Source organism: Columba livia, chromosome W (genome assembly GCF_036013475.1).
Source record: "Columba livia isolate bColLiv1 breed racing homer chromosome W, bColLiv1.pat.W.v2, whole genome shotgun sequence".
Lineage (NCBI taxonomy): Eukaryota > Metazoa > Chordata > Aves > Columbiformes > Columbidae > Columba > Columba livia.
The window spans coordinates 20,703,031-20,721,124 of record NC_088641.1 but is presented as its reverse complement, the minus strand read 5'-3'; the positions used below and the strand labels follow the sequence as shown (position 1 = coordinate 20,721,124).

At 41.4% G+C, this 18,094-nt stretch overlaps 1 pseudogene; it reads right to left on the bottom strand.

Annotated features, from left to right (window-relative positions):
• LOC135577012 (phosphatidylinositol 3-kinase regulatory subunit alpha-like) overlaps window positions 1–18,094 on the bottom strand; it is an 80,038-nt pseudogene that overhangs the window by 51,631 nt on the left and 10,313 nt on the right.

Here is an 18,094-nt window from a genome sequence, read left to right as displayed (position 1 = left end):
GATAAGCATTCGGGGAGTGCTGCGGGAGGTGTTGCGGCTGGCAATCCTACCATGAGGTGGCAGGGTGTTATAAAAAATGCATTGCTTGAGGAGGAAGTTTTACCATCTTTGTATCCAGTAATGTTGGGGGGGTACAGGGAATGACGGTAAACAGAAACCTAATCACTGGGCTGCTTTTCCCTGAGAAATAATTAAGGAGGTGAGGAAATCAGTAAAAGAACATGGGTTACAGTCACCTTATACTCAGGCATTTATTGACAATATTTTTACTACTAATCTTATGACTCCTTCAGATTCGCGTACGTTGATGCAAATGATACTAGCACCAATTCAGCAGCTACTCTGGTGAACACGTTGGTATGATTTGATACAGCAAGCAGCAATACAAAATCTAGACAGGGAAAATGGAGATCCTTTAAGAACAGCGACAGTTGATATGCTCTTAGGTCAGGGAGAGTTTGCTGATGTACAAAAACAAGCTAGATTGCTTATGCCGATATTGCATCAGCCAATGCACTTAGCTAGGAAAGCATTGAAAACACTGCCTGAGGATGGAAAAATTGTACCACCATATACTACTATTAAACAAGGTCAAAATGAGTCTTACATGGCATTCCTAGAGCGTTTGCGTGATGTGTTGGAAAGGATACAGTTAACTGATCCAGTTCGTGAATCACTGCTCATGACTTTAGCCATGGACAATGCAAATCCTGCTTGTAAGCGTATTTTACAAGCGATGCCAAAGAACGTGACTTCAGTTGAGATGCTGGAGGCATGTTCAAGGGTGGGTACACCAGAAGAGCAAGTTAGTTATATGGCTAGTGCTTTTGCAGCAGCTATAAAGCCATTGATTCAAGAAGGTAAACAGCAATCAGGACCTTTGTGTTATAATTGTGGAAGATCAGGTCACATAAGGGTGCAGTGTAAAGCAAAGCCGAGACAACTGACAAGAAAATCAAGTAGTGCTAACACAGGTGTCTGTACTCGTTGTCAAAATTTTGGACATAGGTCTGTGGATTGCAGATCAAGGTTTACTAAGGATCGTAGGCCTTTGGGAAACGGATCACTGAGCGTGGGGAGGGGCAGCGTGATGACACAAAACGGCAACCCTCGCAGGCAGGCTGTTTGGACAGCATCGCTGCCGCCACCTTAGGGAGTGCAGGAGTGGATATCTCAACAGCAGTAGAGGCAACCCTGGTGGATTCACAGGTTTGCTGCATACCTATGGAAATGCACGGACCTTTGGGTCAGGGGTTGAGTGGGCTGCTGCTGGGGAAATCTTCCACATCCAGAAAAAGGAGTTTTTGTGTTACTGGGAATAATAGCTGCTGTTTTTACTGGTGTGATTTCTATTATGGTATGGACACTTTTTCCTCCAGTTCATATTCCGAAAGGGTCAAAAACTGGAAAGTTAATTCCTTTCTATTCAGCAGTTCCAAAGGTTCAACACATGAAACGTGGTGATGGAGGTTTTGGTTCTATCGGACCTCCTGAACTTTATTTGGCATTAGAAATTCAAAAAAAAAACCCTACACAACAGGTGACATTGTCACATCCTGATGGAGGAAAAATTTGTCTGTCAGTGCTTATAGATACTGGTGCAGATGTTACTATCATCAGCCTAGAACAATGGTCGGTCCCGCATAGTAGAAATAAGCGGAAAAGAACCAGATTATGTAGTCATGCCTTTGTCAGCTGAATATTTGCAATGGGCACTACAGAATTCTACGGCTCTACAGTCTGCAATATTAAATTATTCAGGACCAATTAGAGTGCATTACCCTCCACATAAGCTTATGGGGTGGTTATCAACATTTCAGATAGAATGGATGCCTCTTTTATCTTTGACTCCAATAAGAGGTATCACTGTTTTTACAGATGCAGGAGGTCATTCACAGAAAGCTGCAATCACATGGCAAGAAAAGGGAGAATGGAAGGATCTCGTGCTAACTGATCTAGAGGGCTCAGTTCAACTCTTAGAACTACAAGCAGTAATTCAAGTCTTTAAGATATGGGACAAACAACCTGTAAACATAGTATGCGATTCACTGTATGTTGTGGGGGTTGTATTACGGTTAGAAAGAGCAGTTTTGAAGAATGTTGACACTTTATTGAAGTATAGACTATTTAAAATTTTATGGGATTTACTGAATCAGCAAACACATCATTATTTTATCACTCATATCAGAATTCATACAGGAATTGTTAATAGCTTAACTGAAGGTAATCAGTGTGCAGATAAGTTAGTTGCACCTGCTTGGACAGGTCCTTCTATAGAAAGGTTTGCTCAAGCTTGTCGCTCACATGATTTTTTCCATCAATCAGCTAGTGTTTTACAGAAACAATTTCATATCTCTGAGATTGATGCACGTAACATTGTTTTGTCCTGTGCTGATTGTCAAAATTGCTCTGGTGGGCTTTCAGGAGGTGTTAACCCACGAGGTCTTGGGCCTTTAGAAGTATGGCAAATGGATGTCACACATTTTGCAGAATTTGGACATCTCAAGTATGTTCATGTTTCGGTTGATGCTTTTTCTCGTGTTGTCTGGGATACTGCTCAGGCAGGAGAGTCTAGCAAATACGTTCAAAAACACTTGAGGGCAGCTTTTGCGGCTCTTGGTATCCCAAAAGAAATCAAAACAGATAATGGTCCTGGCTATATTGCTTGGGCTACCGATCAATTTTTATCCTTATGGGGCGTTACCCATACAACAGGGACACCGCATCAACCAACAGGGCAAGCTATTGTGGAATGTACACATCACATCTTAAAACAGCTGTTCCAAAAACAAAAAGAAAGGGGAGACTGGTCTAGCACCTCGAGCGATTACAAAAAGCAAAGTTATGAACTACCTTATGTTACCCAAGGGAGAAAAGGTTCCTCCCATGGTAACTCACGGTGCAGGTTTAACAGGAGGTTTAGTGTTGGAGTGATAAAGGTCTTCTGTATTATCACAAAACGCACATTTTGAGTCAACGGATTCTCATGATTTAACAGTCTGTAAACTCATCGTACCATATAACAAAGACCTATCAAAACTGTAACATACTTAAACAGATACCCACAAAGAAAACAGGTTAATAAGGAAAGCATCTTGCAGACTTCAGCAAGTTTTCTGACCTGTGTGTTATCAGTTAACTCTCTCAGCTTATTTAAGTTCAAACCGCCCCGCCTGTAAAACTGTCTGAAATGATCTAATGATCTCTTGTAGAGTTTTATTTTTGTCCTGCTCTTCTCACCTTAAAAACAACATTAATTTCAACAAGGTGTTATACTTCAAGATTCTATTCTCCGGACACTTTTCCCAATCATTTAACTTATACAGCAGCCAACACCAATTTCAATATTTGACAAGATCATATTTCCTCCCCTTTCCAAGTCCTTTCCTATGTTCTAAAACACCTTAGGAACATGACTGAAAACAGTCATTTCTGACCCCATCTCGTAAGTAAAAACCTTGAGAAGAGGGAGGGGGGGAAGCACAGGGCTGCTTGTAGCATGAGTGGGAAAAATGGGGAGAAGGTTTTACAGCGCACTTAAAAACAACTAGTAAAACAATTAACTCTCATTCCTGACAAGCTACTTGATTTTCAGAGAGGCAATACACAGGAGCACGTAATATGTACTGTAAAACTAGCAGATAACACGTTGATAACAAACATTAGTGTTCTCTACTGCTAATTTGAACACTACTGCTTCCTGCAGGTTTTCAACCTGCTTATTGATGGCCTCTTGAAGATGGTCAATAAATTGCATGTAATTCTCATTGGGACACTGATAATAGTTGTGAATAATTTGGCTGCTTTGTTCGTTTCAGGCACCTCTATCATAGCTTAATATGCAAGGTCTGCTGACTGCCTCAGGATTTCAGAAACTAATTGCGCCTGTAATTGTGATGTGTCAATTAGTGTCTCTTCCAAGAGTTGGGGGATACCCGCCCCTTTCAACGAATCCCCATCGTTCTGTCCTAAATGATCTATAGCTGTTACACTGCATAGGTCAAATTTTGCTTGAGTCTTTCACGGTTTTTATCTGATCTTGAGGCAACACGTACACATACTCCTTTTCCTTTTAACTTTTTTTAAGAAAATGCTGCAAACCTCCATCCTCATCTGAGTCATCAGATAATGTGGACTTGAACGGTGCTGGAGAATCATTAGTAACAGGGGGGTTCGGAACAGTGCACATTCTCGCCAATATTTTCTAGCATCATAATTATTCGTATAACCTGAGTCCCCAGGCACACCCCCTTTCCCGTCACGATCAGCATGATTCCATTGCCGACTGCTGGATTCACTCGCTATTAGCTGATCCAATCCTTCACACAGTTCTTTTGCCCAGTTCTTATCCGGCGACTCCTTCTGCTCTCTCGTGGAAGTCGGACGGTTAAAAGGTGGTAAAGGCAGATACAAATTGGTAAAAGGACTGATAGTACACTTGTTTACAACTTTAGCCTTCTCAGCTTTCACAGGTTCTTTGGGCAAGTTGTCTGATTCCAGTCCTTTGGACTTGCTATTCTCATCAGGGTTGGGTAATAGTGCAGGAGGACACTCGCTTGGCATTTTTCCTCCCCCCGCCCCGGACTGCTGAACCATCGGGGGTGCCGAAGGCACAGCAGGGGATGGAATAGGGAGGGTATCAAAGACACGAACCGGGTTAGCTTCACAGCGATGTTCAGGATTCTTATCAGGCTGCAACGCTACAAAAATTCCAGCAGCAGCAGACCATTCAGCCTTAAGATCTTTTAAGGTGGTAATTATAAGCTTCCATGTAGTTGCTAATGATTTAGCTTCTTTATCTACACTGTTGACCTTATTCCATAATTTCTGCCCTATATTATCCCAAAGTTCAAGTTTAAAAGCCTTCTCGGTTTCTGCTGGGTAGCCGTTTGTTCTACACCAAACTAACAGTCTACGTGTGTTACTTTCTTCATATTTAAGATCTCTCACAGAGAGAATATCAGGAGGAGCATCACTCTTCCCTCCTCCTGCCCCAGCCGCTCACCTTTTCCGGTGATTTCTTCGACAAATTTGTCTGCGGAACGTCCGTATGCCTCCGCCCAGTTCTCAGTCCAGCTGTTCCGCCTCCTGCTGGGCCACTCCAGGCTTTTCCCCGATCGTAGTGATACGCTGTTCAGAGTATCACGTCAGGGTCACCATTTGTTGGAGTGATAAAGGACTCAGCATTCCGATTCAATGTGAATCATGCAAAGCCATTTATTACAGAAACAAGCCTCCTTATATATGCAACTATTCTCTGATCACGCGCCCACACTCCAAGCATGCATTCACTAATTTGATAACATCTATGTTCACGAGCTGTCCACTCGCTGGAGTCTCACTGCTGTTAGGTCCGTTGACTTACGTCATGTTGAGGCCTTGTTATTGTAGAAATGCCTCTCTCCCACGGCAGGTCCTGTTTTCAGCTTTCTAAGTTGGCCTTGAAATTCCTTTGGGCCTGGCTGGTTCAACAGCAAATCTCCATCTAACAGAAACCCATCCACAGCACATTTACAGGCATCAAAAGCTTCTTGTTGTTCTTTGGTCCACTGCCAGATAGCTTTCTTTCTAGTTAGTTTCTGCAGAGGCCTCATTAAAATTGCCAAATGCGGGATAAAAGTCCTCCAGTACCCCAGAAGTCCCAAAAAGGTCTGTAACTGCTTTACCGTGGTTGGTACAGGAAATTGCTGAACTGTCTGCTGCACTTTATTTGGTATTTCCTTAATTTGTCCATGCCAGATGACCCCCAAGAACTGTACAGTGGTACTAGGGTCTTGTATTTTCTTTGGATTGATTGTCCAGCCTCGGTTCTGCAACTGTGACTGCAATGACTCAGCAGCCGCTTCATTTTCTTGTTGTGACTCTGCTATAAGCAAGAGATCATCATGAGCTGTCCACTCGCTGGGGTCTCACTGCTGATAGGTCCGTTGACTTACGTCATGTTGAGGCCTTGTTATTGTAGAAATGCCTCTCTCCCACGGCAGGTCCTGTTTTCAGCTTTCTGAAGTGGCCTTGAAATTCCTTTGGGCCTGGCTAGTTCGTTAACAAATCTCCATCTAACAGAAACCCATCCACAGTTTAGAACAAGTCAAAAAGGGAAAAGCGAAAGTTTGGGTAAAAAATGGAGTTACAGGACAATGGGAAGGTCCATGGAACTTGGTAACATGGGGAAGAGGACATGCCTGTGTTGTTACAGGATCAGGATCACGCTGGGTTCTGGCAAAGTGGATCAAACCCTGGCTGGAAAACACTGCTCAAAGTACAGAAGTTAGAAACAGGAACGAGACGTGGGAAGCAGAAGCAGCATCATCTAGTGGTGAAACTGATTAGATACCTAACATGTAGTTAAACAATAATATAGAGGGAGGAAAATAAAGACTAACCAGTTCTAACCTGTTGCAATAATATAACTGCTTTGATCATTCATACAGAGTTCAATAATGTTATGGATTTTGCAATGTGTAGTAGGCATTACTCTAATAGTGTTAAACATAAGCAATGCTTTTTGGCTTCCTTCTCAACCAAAGACTAATATTTGGATAGCTTTAGCCAACATGACAGGTCAAGACTCAATCTGTTTAGCTACTGAATCTCCAAGCAAATTTTTTTTTTTTTTTTTTTTTTAATTCAACATGTTTGGTTGGTGTTCCATTAGATACCTGGCCAATACCTGAAAACAAAAAACAATTGCTTGCTGGTTAAAATATGACAGATATTTGGGACAGCTGGGTTATAGACCTACCACAAGGAGGTCTGGAACCCCAAGAAATTGAGTTACTAGGATCAGTAAAAATGGATTTCTGTCTATATTTCAATTATTTAGGAAAAAACATCTCTTTCGTGCAAGTGGTAAACACTCTGTCATCTGTATATCGTAATCAGAGTTTTTGGTGTAATTATACCAGTCAAAATGTATCTAGAGCTACCAACATTCCTTTGAAATTATCTCCAGGAATTTTTCTAATTTGTGGAGATAGAGCTTGGCAAGGAATTTCTTCCTACATAAAAAGAGGACTATGTTCTTTAGGGATATTGACCTTATTGACTTCAAATACATCAATCATTTTAATGCATTAAAAAAAAAAAAAAAAAAAAAAAGGAAGAAGAAAAACATCCATGCCTATAACAAAGACTGTAAGGATAATATACAATTTTGGGGAAAGAGTGAAACTATAGTGTCTTCTATTTTTGCACCTGGAGTTGCAGCAGCACAGGCTTTGACTACGCTTAACAAATTAGGATGCTGGTTAGTAAAATAGATTAACGCTATTTCTTTAGCACTGGTGGGCTTTTAGTAGATACAAATTCAATTAGGCATGCTACACTTCAAAATTGTGTTGCCATAGATTTTTGTTGTTAGCGTAAGGACATGGTTGTGAAGAATTTAAGAGAAAGATGTTGTATTAACTTGTTTAATCATTCTGGATCTATTCATAGTACTTTAGACAAACTAAAACAGCACCTTAATAAGATTGTCATAGTAGAATTAAGCTTTCACAAATGGCTTAAAAGCTTGGGAATAGGTGGGTAGTTGTTTGATTGTATTATGTAAGGCTTAGCTACATTATATGTAACTGTAATCATTGTTGTTAAGCATATGTTCTATGCTGCAGTGTATTTCAAAGATGGTTCAGCACGTTGTAAACAAGGCCTGGCTGGTTCAAAAACAAAAAGGGGGAATTGTGGGAGATTTGAGGGATTTTCTTGAGGTTGGTATGTGGATGGGTTTCTATTAGATGGAGATTTATTGGTGAACTAGCCAGGCCCAAAGGAATTTCAAGGCCATCTCAGAAAGCTGAAAATAGTACCTGCTGTAGAAGCAAAACAGTTCAGCGATTATAAGACAACAACACGACGTAAATCAACTGACCTATTAGCAGTGAGATTCGGGCGCATGGACAGCTCGTGAACATAGACAATATCCAATCAGCTAATGCATGCTTGGAGCGTGGACGCGTGATCAGGAAATAACTGCATATATAAGGAGGCTTGTTTCTGTAATAAATGGCTTTGCTTGAATTCAAATTGGATTGTGTGGAGTCCATGATTTTTCGCCCTCGCACTAAAAAGGGGTAAAATTTGGAGATTTTGGTGTTCTTACTGCTATGATGCAGATTCAATTTTCTTGGTACGGTGCCAACTCATAGGGTTGAGATACAGAATCACACACAGAATGTTAGGGATTGGAAGGGACCTCAAAAGATCATCTAGTCCAATCCCCCTGCCGGAGCAGGAACACTTAGATGACGTTACACAGGAAGGCGTCCAGGCAGAGAAGAGCCTGGCTCCATCCTTGTGATGGTGTTATCCTTATATGTTCAAAAAGGAAAGAGAGTGGTTGAGAGGGAAGGAAGACGAAGGTATAGGGGAGAGAGAAAGAGAGTAATATATATATATGGAAGGACAGACAAAGAAATGGGGGTATAGAAAAAAGGAGAGAAGAAAAGAGCAGAGAGAAAGGAAGAAAGGAGTGAGGGATCCAGTCTCTTAAGGTCCCACAGTGTGGATGACAGGACTTGTACGACGATGTGTGGCCTCGGTGTTCCACGGCAAGGATGCTGGAGTCAGGAGCGCAGCATTCTCCGATGTCTGGTTGAGAGTGAGGGTCCTCAGGGTGCTGGTATTCTCTTGGTGAGGGCGGTAGGCTGATATTCCCTTCGGTGAGACTGGTATTCCCTAAACCGTGCTGTTTTAGGTGAGCTTTTTATAGCTCCCAGAGTAGAGGAAAGTCTGGGGGGGGGGGGGGGAAAGCGGTGATTGCGAAAGAGGGACAAGTCTGGACAAGTCCAGGGCCACGTTGAGGGTCTCCACCTTGCCCCTTTTGTGTCATGCAGAAATCAGGGGGAAGTGGTGATTGCAAAAGATGAACAAGTTTCGACAAGCCCCGGGCCATGTTAAAGGGGGTCTCAACTTTTCCCCTTTGTTTGCCGAGCTGGGCATATCATGAGATGGGGCTATGTGCCCTCCAGCACGTCCTCCATCTCCGGTCCCTCAGCCGGCCTGATCTGTGGCTTGTTAGCTCGTCATTGATATGTAGATCACAGTTCCCCCTGCTCTGAATGTGTCTTCTCCTGGCTGAACTAGTTTCGCCACAATGTTTTCAGCCATGATTCTTATTAATACTCAACATGAGACTTATGTTGTGTCTCCTCAAGGCTAGGCAACAGGCACAGCAGATACAGCCGCTAGATGCAACCAAGGCAGCTCCAGCTCCTACACAGAACAAGGCAGCTAAGGCTATGGCTACAGTACCTGCTACTCCCCCGACAGCCTCAGCAACTGACAAAGCAGCTCCAGCTCCTACACAGAGCGAAGCAGTAAAGGCTGCTACCTCCCCGACTGCAGACACTGTTGCTTCTCCAGCCTCAAAGACTGACAAGGCAGCTACTGTACCCCCCCACACTGTGCACTGTTGCTGCTGCAACCACAACAGCCACTGTAATTATACCAATGCTGGTGGCAGTCATTTAGACTCTGGAAATAAATCAAGAGATGTTGAATGCATGTCAGTATCAGTTGCCGCTTGTAAGAGAGTCACAAGAAGGACTGCTCATGCTGCAGATTATGGCCAAGGGGCATCATCAACACAAGAGGCATCCTCATCAACACAAGGAAGAGAGGAAGTGACCACTCGATCCTTTTCTACAAGTGAGCTGAGAGATATGCGAAAAGACTTCAGACGTCATGAAGGCGAGAATGGTGTAACCTGGCTGCTCTGATGCTGGGATAACAGAGCTGATGGTCTGGAACTAGAAGGTGGGGAAGCCAAGCAACTGGGATCTTTGTCAAGGGATGCCACCCTTGATAGGGCAATTTCAAGAGAGAATGACCCCTCCACCCTCTGGAATTGACTCCTGACAGCCATGAAGGGGAGGTTATTTGTAATCCAGGGAAATGGAATACTATGGGGAGAGGTATCCAGTGCCTGAGAGAATTAGCTGTGTAGGAGATCATCTATTTTGAGGCAGTCAGAAGGGCACAGATCCAGATAGATCATGTACAAAGGATTCTATGTGGAGCGGGTTTGCACAAAGCGCACCACCAGCATATGCTGTGTAATTGGCATCAATGACCTGGACAGCTGCAGCTCAACAAAACATTGCTGAAGTGATTAAGCAGCTTTGAGACTTTGAGGACAGCCTTGCTACCTCTCTACAGGCTTGTGTCTCGACTGTGGAGAAACTGTGAAAAATCTGATGACCGGTTTGAAAAGCTGTTGCTAGAAATCACAACACCCATTCATGACCTATACGAAACTATGTTTCAGCTGTTAGGAGAAGGCGTTCCAAATCTCAAGAGAAAGGACAGAAGAAGTACAGAAAGAGAGGCACACTGTGGGTTTTCCTATGTGACCAAGGAGAAAACATGAGTAGGTGGCATGGAAGACCTACCTCGGAACTTCAGGAACGAGTACATGAATTAAAAGGAAAAACTTGTAAGAAAATGGCTGCTCCAGTTTCCAGAAGGGGTAGAAAATATTCTGATTCTCTTGAAGAAACCTCTACTTCATACCCAGAGACTGTGCATAATACAAATTAGAGGGGCCCTGCCTCCAGCCAGGCAGAGGAAAGGGACAACAGAGTTTACTGGACTGTGCAGATACGATGGCCTGGTACAACACACCCCCAGGAGTACAAGGCTTTGGTAGATACTGGTGCTCAGTGCACAATAATCCCCTCAAACTATCAAGGAAAACGATCCATCAATATTTCTGAAGGGACTGGGGGATCCCAGGAACTGACTGTAGTAGAGGCTGAAATTAGCCTAACTGGGAAAAACTGGCAAAAGCATCCCATTCTGACTGGCCCAGATGCTCTGTGCATCCTTGGCATAGACTACCTCAGGAGAGGGTATTTTAAGGACCCAAAAAGGTATTGGTGGGCATATGGCATAGCAGCTGTGGACACTGAGAATATTGAACAGCTGTCTGATTTGCCTGGTCTCTCAGATGACCCTTCTGTTGTAGGACTGCTGATGGTTGAAGATCAGCAGGTGCCAGTTGCTACTACGAAGGTTCATCGCCGGCAATACCGCACCAATCGAGACTCTTTGATTCCTATCCAGAAGCTGATCCATCAACTGGAAAGCCAGGGTGTGATCAGTAAGACTCGCTCACCTTTTAACAGCCCAATTTGGCCAGTGCGTAAGTCTAGTGACGAGTGGAGACTAACTGTAGACTATTGTGGCCTGAACGAAGTTACACCACCACTGAGTGCTGCTGTGCCTGACATGCTAGAACTGCAATTTGAACTGGAGTCAAAGGCAGCTAAGTGGTATGCTACAATTGACATTGCTAATGTGTTTTTCTCTATTCCTTTAGCAGCAGACTGCAGGCTGCAGTTTGCTTTCACCTGGAGGGGCATCTAGTACACGTGGAATCACTTTAAACAACTTTTTTAGTTTTTGCTTGTTTGTTTGTTTGGTTTGTTTTGTTTTTTTTCTTTTCAATGCAAATCAGAATCTAACAATTTAAATTCTTTTCTGGTCTCAAAATTAGCAAATTAACTTACAGTACTATACTTCACCCAATTTTTTCCAAAGTTCTGCAGAACAACATTAATTGCAATACCGCACTAAACCCCAGAATTCCACATTTAAGCCACATTTGAGTACAGTATCGTTTCAAGTTTTCTTTTTTCAGAATATTTCCCCAAAAGTTACTCTAACGTGTAAGGATGCATCCTAAGGTGGTATTTTAGCAGTGGAACTGGTTCCCATTTTGTAATTATGACCCAAACAAAATTCTTTTGGTACCAAATATATATATATATATATATATATATATATATATATATATATATATATGCAAATTAAAATACTGAGCTCAGATATGAAAACCAAATACCAAGTTCAAATATGCAGATAGATCACAGTTACACTAATTCAAGACAATATCTCGATTTTAGCATTGCACCTTTGAACTGCTTACTGCTCAGCCAGGTGGAAGCACTGCTGGGTCTCCCTGACAAAACAGGTCAGTGCGCGCTGGAGCCCAATCGGCACCTGCCCCCCTGCCGCCGCAGCAAGCTGGACTGGGAAAGGCTTTGATTAGTGTCTCATCTGGTGTGCTACAACTGTTATCCCAAAAACAGGATTCTTTACCTACTGTGCATACAAAAGAGCCAAGTTTAGTGCACCAAGATGAGACACAGCCTATCACAGAGTTGCGCAAGTCTGAATGCCAGAATAAAGCTAGCATGCTAGAAAGAAAAATAACAGCTACCACACACAAAATTTTACCATCACGTTCACGCAGTAAAGAACTAAATTACTCATGATCTTCTGTATTATCACAAAACGCACATTTTGAGTCCATGGATTCTCATGATTTAACAGTCTGTGAACTCACCGTACCACACAACAAAGACCTAATAAAACTGCAACATGCTTAAACAGATACCCACAAAGAAAACAGGTTAATGAGGAAAGCATCTTGCAGACTTCAGCAAGTTTACTGTGACCTGTGTGTTATCAGTTAACTCTCTCTCTCAGCTTGTTGAAGTTCAAACCGTTCCAGCTGTAAAACTGTCTGTAATGACCTAATGATCTCTTGCAGGGATTTATTTTGTCCTGCTCTTCTCACCTTAAAAACAACATTAATTGCAACAAAGTATTATACTTCAAGGTTCTATCCTCCGGTCAATTTTCCCATTCATCTAACTGACACAGCAGCCACCACTGATCATAATATTTCACAAGATCTTCCTTCCTCATATTTCCAAGTGCTTTCCTATGTTTTAAAACACCTCCCAATACCGATTTCTTAGGAACATGTCTAAAAACAGTAGTTTCCGACCCCATCTCGTAAGTAAAAACCATGAGAAGAGGGAGGGAGGGGGGTTAGCACAGGGCTGCTTGCAGCGCAAGTGGGAAAAGTGGGGAGAAGGTTTTACGGCGTGATTATACCACAAAGAAACAATTATAACAACAACCAGTAAAACAATTAGCTCACGTTCCTGACAAGCTGCTTGATTTTCAGAGAGGCAACACACAGAAACATATAATATGTACTGTAAAACTCGCAGATAACATGTTGATAGCAAATATTAGCATTCTCTACTGCTAATTTCAACACCAGTGTGTGGGAAACTGCAGCGGGTCTGTGGAATCCTTGACAGAAAATATGGGAGTAGAGATCAGCCTTGAAGATATTAAGATTTACCCTTGAGAAGGATGGGAGTAAAGGAGTATCCGGAGGTATGGAGATGTACCCGTGAGAGAGAAGGGGATAGAAGAATAACATGGATGATAGAAAAATTAACCAATGAGATGTTAGTGCTGTAACTTGTAACCAATAGTGAAGAGACACATGAATTGGTAAAACTGTATAAAAATGCACTTGTGGCAATAAATGGCATCTTTCATCCTGGAAGAACTTGTTCTATGTCGTTTGTCCGTCTCAACCACGACACTAGTGCTTCCTTAGCTTCTAAGTTTTTAACCTGCTTATTGATGGCTTCTTGAAGATGGTCAATAAATTGCATGTAATTCTCATTGGGACCCTGATTAATAGTTGCAAATGATTTGGCTGCTTTGTCGGTTTCAGGCACCTTTATTGTAGCTTAATATGCAAGGTCCGTTGACTGCCTCAGGATTTCAGAAACTTATTGTGCCTGTAATTGTGGTGTGCCAATTAGTGTCTGTTCCAAGAGTTGGGGGATACCTGCCCCTTTCAACGAATCCCCATCGTTCCGTCTGAAATGATCTATAGTTGTTACATTGCATAGGTCAAATTTTGCTTGAGTCTTTCATGGTTTTTATCTGATCTTGAGGCAACACGTACACATACTCCTTTTCCTTTTAACTTTTCAAACAAATGCTGCAGACCCTCATCCTCATCCAAGTCATCAGATAACGCGGACTGGAATGGTGCTGGAGAATCATTAGTAACAGGAGGGTTTGGGGTTTGGAACAGTGCCTTTTTTTTTTTTTTTTTTTTTCAAATCTAGCCCAGAGAAGCCACCCTCCTCCGCTGTCTCTGCATGTTCCTGTTGCTCTTTTAATCCTCTCAAAGTCTCTAGCAACAAGTGCCATGTTGTTAACCGTTCAGTTGTTTCTTTGGATCTTTCACTAGTGCTTTGCCCCATAGTAACATAGTCCTTCGGAAAGTCAGTTCCAGAAGGCTAATACCCTGCTTCTTCAAGAAGCAACTTCCATGTAGATAATATAATACCCTCTTCTTTAGATAAGTTCCACCCCCCCTGTTCCCGGTAGCTCACCAACTATTGGCGTGGTGTCTTTTCAAGGATCCGGATCTTCGGCAGCTCCCCCCTGCTGCTCTATCAGCTGTACCGGGCTCCGTCTCCACAGCTTGTCTTCGGCTGTTGCCACTTCTTCACCACTGTCTCTTCTTCATGCGAGATCCTTCTTCATACAGGATCACGTCGGGGTCACCATATGTCGTGGTTGAGACGGACAAATGACATAGACCAAGTTCTTCCAGGATGAAAGATGCCATTTATTGCCACAAGTGCATTTTTATACAGTTTTACCAATTCACGTGTCTCTTCACTATTGGTTACAAGTTACAGCAGTAACATCTCATTGGCTATTTTTGCTATCATCAATGTTACTCTTCTACTCCCTTCTCTCTCACGGGTACATCCTTAACATCTCCGGATACTCCTTTACTCCCATCTTTCTCACGGGTAGGCCTTCATATCTTCAAGGCTAATTTCTGTTCCCATGCCCTCCGTCGGGGAATCCACGGACCCACCATAGTCCCCCACACTTATCCCATCATACTCCTTTGTCCTGCAAGATATTCAAATGCATTCAGCAGTGGCTCTATTTTCAACCATCACCTAGAGAAAGGGATTCCAGTTTTTACTGCTGTTCATTATAGTGATTTTTTTGCTTTACAACTTTAGAAAAAAGTCATATTCTGAAATTTTATTTTTTCAGCAGAAACCTGAGCACTTACCAGACTTGGTGGCAAGGAGAGTCACAGAGTGAGAGAAAAGGAAGATTTTCTTTAAACAGTTTCACTTACTATTTTGATGCTACGTTAAAACAATAACCTGGCATTGTTCTTTGTCTACCATTTAACTGATGGGAGTACCAGTGGAAACGAGTGTCTACGTATTCTCCATCATAACATCTTTGAGCTGCGCTAAGACTGAGTGAACAACATGGCTTTAAAATGTGTATGCCATTTTTATCCCCTGCCTCTACCAATGCAGCTGCAGCAGAGATGCACAATTCCCAGGATAACAGCAGGACACTCAGTAAATCAAGCCAAATTAAAATAGACCACCAATGTCGACAAAGATAGAATGTAAATCCACAAAACAGTTATTGTCAGCGTGCTGCTTTTGCCACATGTTTGGCCAGGCAGTGTAAAAGCAATGCACAGGAAACTACAACATCAGAAAAGGTTGATATGAATATTACTTAGACAACTTTGTTTTTCTACTTGTTCATTCTTCACTGTTACTACATTTTTGATATTATTTTGTGGCTTGCTTTCATTTAAATTTGGCCTACATTTGTACCACCTGGGTGCTTTTTGCTTTTTTCCCAGGACTGAAGTGAAACATATTCAGTAGTCAAGCCACAGTCAGAACCTGTACTAAACTGAATTGCTGAAATGACAGAATACTATCTTGTCGTTTCCCAGAAAAATTAACCAGACCACACAACCAGAGAAGGAACATTCTTTAGCATACACAATTTTATCATCTCCAATAGCAGTGCAATATATTGATGTAGGTACCACTATAGCACCATGGTACCAACGCTTGAAATTTGGAAACAGCCTACCCATGCCTTACAGACCTTCTGAACAATTTATCTATCCATATGACATTTCTACAAGACACTAACACCTTATGATCTTCATTTTGCTGTTAAGAATAGTGACAGGTTAAATTCCAGTCCTTTGCTATAGTAACTTGATTATGCACTTCCCTGAATAACGATAGAGTAGTGGGTAAGACAGAGTCTTTTCCAATACTTGCATTACAGAGCCTGCCATGTGTTAACAGTGCACATCGTTACTGGAGAGCTAGGCTTGAGATTTCCTCTGTGTTGTCCTGGAATTAAATATGCTTTATCTCACTTTTGTGTAAGATGACTTGGAATACCAGTAATATTTAAATATTTTAATACTCACTCTACTGTATTTTCATTTCTAAGCCATTCATTCAGTTTCTTTTGCCGTACACCTTTTTGAGTCAGCCACCTGGACAATAATTGCAAATAAAATTAATTGTTAGTCACAGAAGTTGGATGCATATTAAAAAAAAAAAAAACAACTTTTAAAAAAAGGTTTTGCTAATTAATAATGATACTCACATCAAGTACTGATCTCTTGTCTTCCTCAACTGTATGAGGTCTGGCTTAATGCTGTTCATACGCTTGTCTATCTCTCTATATTCAGCTGCTTGCTTCTTTAAATCCTCTTCTAATCTACACCTGCTGTCCACAATTTCACTTATTCGAGACTTCAGTTTTTCACAGTTTTGCATAATTCTGAAAGGAATAATGTGTTAGGTTATACTCTGATCAAGTCTTATTAATTACTTTTATCTGCTATTTTCTTATGTAGCTATTTAAGAAAACAGATTATTTATCTAGATATAGGTACACGTTTTGCAAGTTCACATCTACCCCATTTGAAGCTTGCTGTGCTTACAACTGAACAACTTTAGACTCGCCAACTTGCTTTAGTTTTAGGCAGATCTATATTTGGCATTATTTCTTCAAAATCATACAATTTGAAATATAAACACTGACCTTTGTATTTCTTTTTCATTTCCTTCCCATTTAAATTTTTCAATGTATTCCTTACTGTATCTTTCTTGTGTCTGGCACTGCTCTTCAAATATTTTTATTGTTTCATTAAATGCTTCAATAGCTGTTCTTTTCATTTGAATCTCCTGAAAATAAAAATAATTGTTATGACAGTTGTTATGATTTATTTGCTTGTATCGCAGAAACACTTTGGTATGTTGTAACAGAATGACTTCAATATCCCTTTACCAGAACACATTCTCTCTGCAGAGCCGTACAAAACAGAGAAAAGAGGCCTGTACAAAAGGCTACCATGATGAGGCTTTCCATAATGAGGTTTTTCAAGAAAGAAAAACTGCTAGACAAAGAGGTAGCTACAATCTTTGTTTTGTATAAATAAGTTTTATTTGTGATGATTAGAGCCTTATGACAGTGCACTTTGCCCTTTGTACCAACTAATGTCCTTAGAAGTACATCTGGCTTTCTGAAATAAAGGTATAAGATATTGGGCTGGACAGGTCTCAAAAGGTCATCTAGTCTGTCCTCCTGCCACTACATAGCTAGTTGATAGCTGAGTATTTTAAGTTCAAGTTGCCTGCACTCCTCCACCTTTTTCAATTATTTTGAGGAGTATTTCCTGAACATTTTAAGAAGAGGTCTTGATTCTGGGGCTGTAAAACAGCACAAATTCACTGGCACTTCAAGATTTGTCTAATAGTTTATTAAGATGTAAGAAGGATAGAGGCAGCTTTTCATTCCTACACTGTATCTACATGTCATCATTCTACCCTGCATAGGTGAAACCAGATCCTTAAAAAACTAGTAATAAAATACAATGCTTCCCTGTAGATGTGTCTTGAAAACCTTAACTCAACTTGATGAAGTCAGTATGCAGAAGTGTTGGTAAATCAAGAGAGTTCTGTGCTTGCTTTGGATGCAGGTGTCAGGCTTGAGCACAGGGTTAGGTGATGACTATTAAAACATGAGTAAGCAATTCTGTACTGAGTGACCACATCAGAAATGCTTCCTCTTTTGGGCAATAGTAGTGGTGGTGGAAGGGAGAAGGATGGAAGAAGATGGCAGTATGAATTTACAGTAATATTCTTCTAAATCTACAGAAGTCTGCAACTCCCCCTTTGGTTTGAAATCAGGCTCACCTGAGATGTTCTTGTGTAGTCTTCATAGAGTCTGTCATATTCTTGGCTTTTTTCTTGAAACTGGGTATTATATTAATGTAATTTCTTTCCCACTGCTTCAATGCTATCCTCTTTTACAACTTGATCCTAGGATGATGAGCAGAAAGAAATATATTCTATAAAGAAACAATTATGTTGCACAGATTTTCAGGATAAAATTGCTT